This window comes from Artemia franciscana, chromosome 2 (genome assembly GCF_032884065.1).
Source record: "Artemia franciscana chromosome 2, ASM3288406v1, whole genome shotgun sequence".
Taxonomy (NCBI): Eukaryota; Metazoa; Arthropoda; class Branchiopoda; order Anostraca; family Artemiidae; genus Artemia; species Artemia franciscana.
The window spans coordinates 55,302,057-55,309,931 of NC_088864.1; the positions used below are offsets into that span (position 1 = coordinate 55,302,057).

At 36.7% G+C, this 7,875-nt stretch overlaps 1 long non-coding RNA gene across 1 annotated transcript; it reads left to right on the forward strand.

Moving 5' to 3' along the window:
* The first annotated feature begins 1,742 nt into the window (after positions 1-1,742).
* On the forward strand, positions 1,743-7,620 carry LOC136043794 (uncharacterized). Its single transcript, XR_010621723.1, has 3 exons — positions 1,743-2,105; positions 2,690-2,773; positions 7,325-7,620. It is a non-coding gene; the product is annotated as an uncharacterized LOC136043794 (long non-coding RNA).
* The last annotated feature ends 255 nt before the right edge of the window (positions 7,621-7,875 follow it).

The following is a 7,875-nucleotide window of genomic DNA, read 5'->3' on the forward strand; positions in this document are numbered from 1 at the left end:
TCCCGAGGGCAATAAAAACGGGTATTAGAACGGTAATTTCACCAGTCTTGAATATGTCGCGTCATTCTAAGAAATGGATTCCCATAGAAATTTGAAAAAGGATTGGACCTCTGCTTATATGCTGGTAAGTCTCTCTGTCTAAATCCTCCCCCCCCCCACTAATAAGGTATGCACACCCAAATTTAACCTACTGTAATTCTCTGTATTAGATAAAAATCTAAAAACCCCTCCCTCCTGCTATTACAACATTATCAAAATGACAGAATAGCCTAATTTTCTCGCAAAATATACACTTTTACCCCCCGTCTGCAACTTCGATTTACTTTTCTGTTAATTGAAGCAGGTTGTTAAAAAAGAAATAAAAGAAATTATATGTTAAACCATTAATGGTGTGAAGGCTTACTTTTTACCAATGAGCTGCTCTTCTGATAATTGTGTGAAAGAGTTCTTACCAGCCTGCAAATTTGAGCAGTGTGTTATTACACGTGAATCGCAAATTGGAGTACCATGGTTAGACATAATCATTGATTTTAGTGTGAAAGGCTCCTAAAAATGTATTTTATCTATGCTCTAAATGAGGGCACGGGTAACACTCTGTCTTTATTGTAATAAAAAATAGCAAACAAGTTTATTTCTGATAATCATATCGAAATATTTGAGAGCCTCTTCCTCCATTTATAGTGTCAGTTGTAACCCCAAAGTTTTTTGATTGTATGGCTTTTTCCAAGGTTGAGATGGCTAGGCCACGTTCTACGGATGAAGGATGACAGATTACCGAAGATTGTCCTTTTTGGCCAACCGTCTGGGGCTACACGGAAAGCAGGTCGTCCTTGTCTGGGTTGGGAGGATGTCATAAATAAGGATTTAAAGGAAATGGGAACTTCCTGGGAGGGTGTAAAGAGGGAGGCTTTAAATAGATTAGGTTGGAGGAGGAGCGTGCGTAGCTGTGTTGGCCTCAGGCGGCTTGGTGCTGCAGTGAGTTATTAGTAGTAGTAGTAGTATATTTTAATATATGTATTTCTCATCAAATTCAAGTTTATCTACTTTTAACTATCTTGAAAAAGGGGATGAGGTTAGGAAAATGGGAATGGGGCTACAGACTTGTCATAGGAAGGTGTTTTGAAGCAAGTACCAGGCTTATTTTATCGCTCTTTAAGGATATAGATATAATTCAATGTACTCGGATCCAAACCAAAGTGTGTATCCTCAATTGTGATCTGGATTTTGAATTCTTGGCCAGGAATTAAAGCACTAAATTTTCAGACGGGTGAATAATGGCAAATGTTTTAGAGCCTTGTCTTTGAAAAAGTTTCTTGTGAAAACAACATCTACGCTTAAATACACGTATATTAAATTGAGTTGGAGAGGGAGGGTTTCTGACAGTGATAAAGAAGGGGAGAAAGCAGGTAGGCACCAGGCCATTTTTCAGATTGCTCTTCTATTATATTTTAACACCCTTGCATAAAATTTTTATAGCTCAAATGTTTTCCTTTACTGTATTGTAGAGAGAATAAAAACATAAGCAACCATTGTGATATTCACTATTTCAAATTTTTCAGCCCTACTAAGGCTAATAAAGTTTAAATTCCTCAAAGAGGAAAGGCATTTACACATCAATTGCAATCGATAGTCCCATGTTATTACGGCATTTTTTCTGAAACCCATACCCAACCGTCAAGATTGGTAGGGGTGCAGTAGGGTTATTTCTGGTTCTTTCTAACCATAAAAGTCTTTTTATAAAAAAATTATATTCCGTAAGACATATTTTTTCACTTCATGAAAAGTAAGATTTAATTTTTTTAAATGAGCATTTGAACAAATTTCTCCTCTTCCAAGAACAGCAAGGGCGTGTGATGAGGAGACAAGAACCAGTGCCCTATAGAGCGAAGATCCACCAGCAAAACAGGGAGAATGATGCCTACTCAAGACCTAGTGTCATAGTCTGTGCCAGCCTATCGAGACCAACGGTTCCCATACAAGGCTATGATGCTACTCTTTTGGCTCCCTAACCCAATGCCAGTAAAGCTTTCGAACCTTCTACGTTACCTATGCAAGGCCTAGATGCGCCACGTTCGGCCCTCCACACGCAAGCTGGTGATCTTAATGTAAGTGTAAATTCTTTGATATTTCTCGAAAAACTTGCCATTTTTTCTAGCTAGGGTATATTTTTGCTCAGACTATCAAAGGGAGAAATAACTTGGATGTTGGGAACCTTGTTTGCCACTGCTGAGAGGAGCTTTAATAGTATTGTCCTATCCTAAAAATAATCCATTCTTGTCATCCTAATAAAGGCTTTAAGGGCTTTCCGCTATAATTTAACGCTAAAAACTGAATTTTTCTGTAAACTATTAAGAACACTGATAATATGACCAATCTTTAAAAAGTAACAAATTCCTTCTAGTTTACTTAGAAGGCCTCCTGTCAATAGTTTTGAGGGCAGACCGCAGGGAAATGCTAAAACTAAGAGATTAAATTCAGGTTAGAAAAGAAGGAATAACTAGTATTTGGTTGATTCTAGAAATAATATATTCTAGTGTTGAAAACCTAGACTCTTGAAAGGAGGGGGATTTGAGGATCCTTAGATTAAAATTCTTATGAGCCTAATAAAGGCTTCGAGTAGCCTCACATTTTCACAGCTTAAAATCATAAGACACTTTAACAGAATAAAAAACGTTGATTCTTTTTCAAGGCCCCCGAAAATGTTCTCTCTGAATGGATCATGGATTGCCGAGACTTCTTTGCAGCCCCAACGATGGACACAGCCTCTCACTTCGTAAGTTTTTCAGAGTCTTTAGAACATTATAATAACTGAAGCGTAAAGGGACAACTTGCCCACATCTATGTGACTGTTTCTGATCATTAAATTTATAGCTCATAGTGTGGGGTCTATGGGTGCAAAAGGTCCACTTATATGAAAATTTCTGATCTTCAATTTTCAACTGGTAGTGTGGGGGGAGGGGCTATAAACCCGATGGGTCAACTTATGTATAACTTATATTCGTTAAATTCTTTAATAGTAGTGTGGTCTCAATGCAACAGATGGGTCACACTTAAGTATTCTATTCTCTTTTTAAACTAATTTAAATTCTTTCACAGGATGAAAAAATATGTGTTTCAATGTGCTAATAAGCCCTTATTAATTTTTAAGGCTCACAAACCAATATTACCAACGAAAATCTGTGTAAATTCATGTACGGCACCAGGGAATAGTGAACTTGAGGGGGATTATAGTATGAAGGGATGAGCCCTATTAGTATACTTTCCCCAACTTTGATCTAAATAGTTTCGATATAGATAGAATAGTAGAATAGTATTCTATCTAGAATAGTATTCTAGATAGATTTGATCTAGAGGGATCTCGGTCTCGACGCTGAGTTTGAAGACAATCTGTTATATCAAGTGCCACCCATCGAGGTTGTTAGGGTGCTGGAAGAACAGCTGTTCTTCCCCCCGAGGTGATATGGGGGAACCAGAACAAAGTGGTGGCGGAGCACCCTCTGTTTTACCTGAAATGTATCTAGCTGATGCTGGTTTGCGCAATATTCATGTTTTTAGAGCTGAGTTTGGAAACCCCTTCAACACTCTTACGAGCGGTAGTATCCATACGGATCTAGTAGACATAGCACGCTCCTACGTCAGCAAGATTAATGCACTTCTGGAAAATCACATTTGTGATTAGGGGAGTAGGGACTGTTGTTTAGTCTGTAGAATAAGGGTTGAAAATTTTAATAAAAATGAGAGGGGGTCAATGGTTTTATTTATTGAAAATTTAGATTTAAATGCCAAAAACATTAGAAAAGAATCTGTTTTAAGAGGCGGGAGGAATGAATTGAATATATTGTAGATTCGAGAGCCAGGGGAGGGGTACAACGCTTTCGGTTCGATACGGGCTTAGTGTGCTTTAAATATTCAGTCCTTGTCGTGGGGCATAAACCCTACGGAGATGATGCTAGTAATACACATTTGAACTCTTTGGCGGTTAATGGGGGTGTGGAGGGGTAGAGTTTCCTAAGGTTGATTTTAACTGTTTAAATGGGCAATATCCTGTAACACTCATGGGGAAATGCATTTTTGAGAGCACAAATGAACATTTAAAGATTGGGGTTTCAGTGTTACAGTATAGTATAGAGTATGAAGAGGGGTGAACTTAAAAATAAAGAGAGGTTTTATATTCAGTAAGGGCTCTGTCCATTGAATCAGTGAGACACTGGGTATGGCTTCTCTACAAGCCTAACAGTGAGCCTGATGTAATTGGATATTTCTTTCAAACTATCAATATTAGTCGGGCTTAAAGTGAGGGTTCAAAATATAATAAAGGTATGACCGTTCTAGTATTGTCAAATGTGTCTGTCTAGATTCCGTAACGAATTAAAAATTTAAAAGCCACTTGAGACACTGCAAGCTTCATGGGTGTCAGTCCGTGGAGACGGTTTCAGGCTACAATGCAATCTCGCAGTTTCATCATCATCATCATTTTATTTATAATCCATCACAAGAAACTGGGCATAAAGCCCAGAAAAAGACAGAGTAAAAATCAAGAAAAAACAAAAAAGAAAGAAATAAAGACACACTTTGATAGCTACAAACAAGGGACAAACAGAAATGACCAAAGATGGAAAGACTTCTGGCATTCGGTAGAGAAACCACAGATACGCTTTCCAATAAGCCCAACAGAGCGATGAAGTGGCGTTAGACATTTTGGTCAAACTCGAGTACGTGTAACATCCATCAAACTAGAATCGTCCTGAAGAACATGAAGCCATTGCGATCTCTTATGCCAACAGGCACAGATACTCGAGTAATACCATGCAGTTGGTACAGGTATTTAAGATATTTGGTTGGGACGCTTGTGTAGGAGCAGCTATGGTTGCACATATTAAAACTGCTAATAAGTCAATTTCACGGCTGCACAATGTAAACTATCCAATCACTCTATCACCAAAAGATGAGTTGGCAATTAAAAATAAAGATCTTTGCTCGGTATGTAAGAAAAAATTTGTTGACGGTAGTGGGGATGTGTCAGTCCGTAACCATGATCACTTAAATAGTTCAATTTTGTCGGGAGGGAGTAACTTTTGGGGGGTGGCACATAAATCATGTGATGTCAATGTTAGACCGCAATACCTTCTACCGGTTTACATGCACAATTCCAACTATGATTTGAAATTCATGTTGCTAGCGTTGGTACGTTTGCAGAAAGGTTAAGTTGTAAATGCCGCATGGGTAGATCGGTCTTTTTCTTATATCATACCCAAATCTTCTGAGAAGTTGCCGCTCTTAGAATTCAAATGGAGAACACATGAATATAATAATATGTACTTGACTAAAATCCGTTTTTTAGTTTCCTATAGTTTCTTCCCCAAATACCCTAGTCAACTCATTCAAGTACAGAAAGTCAACTCAAGTACTACAAAAGCGATAAACTCCTTAAACAGCTCTGTCCAGAGGACGAAATATATAATATATTAACGTGTAAGGGCATATACACGTATGAGTACTAAGACTTCCCCCCGCGGCTACGTGAGGAAAAATTACAACCCATCGAAGCGTTTTATGATTCATTTCACGATCGTCAATGCACCACTACCTGTTATAAATTTTCTACAAAAGTTTGTGTTAAGGGAGGGTGTAAAAATAACGAGGATTGATGTAAGTGTATCTGGTAAATGATGTATTGACGATGTTTGATATTGTCTGTAAGAACACGAGTAAAACTTGCGTGGAATTTGGGTTGGATTTGGGATATCATTTTTTAGCTCCTCATATGGTGATGGATTTAACCCTTAAAATCAGCAAATAATTCGATCTCTTCACCGATGTGGATCAGCATTTATTCGTAGAGAAATCCTTGCGAGAAGGTAGGTTTTCTACGAAGTCGCATCCTGGAAACCAATCCGACTGGACATCGGTGAATCCTGGAATGCAGTTTTCTGGGCACCCTTTATCTATTACCAATATATCATCTCTCTTTTCTGTGTGGGAGTTACAAAGGTTTGAAAATCCTCTGCTCCGAATTTCCCTGACATTTACACTGTTACGGAAAATGGACCATAAGCATGGTTTTTTGAAATTGGTGGTGAAATACCAGTTGAACTTCATGACTTGGTAAAATATTTTGTTTTCCAGTGCATAAACAGACCGGTGCCTAGGAATTCAAGTTCCTATAATTTATCTTTGGTAGAGAGTGGGGGTGTGCATTGGATATCTTCAAAATAAAAGCTAATTGCCGATCTTCACCCGAAGCAGAATATTGTTGTACATCACATTATTTTAAAGTGGATTCTGGCTTTTAATGGTTTTAAAATGGTTTTAAGGCCACAAAAATTCATAGAGCCCTCCAATTTGATCAATAGCCATATATTGATACGTTTATTGATACCTTTGTCGGTAATGTATCTGCGACAAAAATCAAGGTTGAAAAAGAAATCTTTAAGTTTATTTTAAATGTAACCGTCGATAAGATGTGCGAGAGTGTGTAAAATAGGAGACGTTGTGACGTTGCAACCAACACAAAAGAATGTGCCTGAATAATTGCATATCTGAATTTCATATCGTTCACGATCATAGACTCCAATATTGTCCTCTTACATAGAAAAAAACGTCGCATTAAATAAAGACATTACCGCTGGCATTGCAATTTTAGAAATTCCAAAAAAACCCATGCTGGAATTTTATTACAATGTGTCTAAGCTCCAACGGCCTGGGGAGGGAAGAGTTCAAGTTTATTATGGAGACACAGATTCATTATTGTTAAAATTTAAAACTGATAATCTATTCGATGATTTGGAAAATGGTCAGCACTTTAGCTCTCGAAAAGACAAATTTCGATATGAGAGTTTATAAATAATGCGTATAAAATGATTTAGTTCCAAGAGCGAGTGTCCTGGCTATTCGCTCTTTAAATTTTAAAAACTACACAGTTCACGTCGAGAAAAATGCCTTGTCGGCCATATCGGAAGTATAGAGTACAGACGGCATCTCGGTCTGGAAAAAGCTCAATAGTTGACGGGAAGGGGCCCCCTTTTTTCTCAGAATATATTCCAACAGTCCCCATTTCTCAGTCTCCAGCTCAGCAGCGTGTATTTTTATATGTAATGTTTATAACATGTTTACAATATTTATATTTGTTTGTTTGTATATATATATATATATATATATATATATATATATATATATATATATATATATATATATATATATATATATATATATATATATATATATATATATATATATATATATATATATATATATATATATATATATATATTTGTGCAAAGCGAAATCAATGTTTTACAAGGCCCTTAATATTGTACCACTTTAGGTTTCTAAGACCATTGCGCCAGTTCACCCTGCCATGGCTGTTGCGCCCCTTCCGACCCGACACTGCCTCACCACCCGGGGGTATGTCCAACTGCTTTTTTTATGTCGTTTTTTAATGTTCAGGCAAATACACTCAACTGTCTATTTTATGTAAATATGTTTCAGCGTCTATATTATGTTTTTCCTATATTATGTTAAGTGCTTATGTAAATAAGTAGTGCATTTATTTACATTAAAGAAACTATGTAATTTAATTTTGAGTGTCTATTCAAGAGATTCAAGTTATGTTAGGTTAGTTGTATTTTGACAGCGAGAAGAGTTACTTGTATCAATTTAAAACTACATTAACATCATTTTTTTTGCGCACCGTCAATGTCTGGAAAAACAAAAATTTTAATCAAAATAATTCAGAATTGTAATAGAATGTTTTTTAAAAAACCCGAAAAAATATCTTTTATTGCTTTAGTGTGTGGCAAGAGTCCTATGATACACTAAAGGGTACAACACCAGACACAAAAAATTCATAGGGCACATGATATGTTTAATATTAAT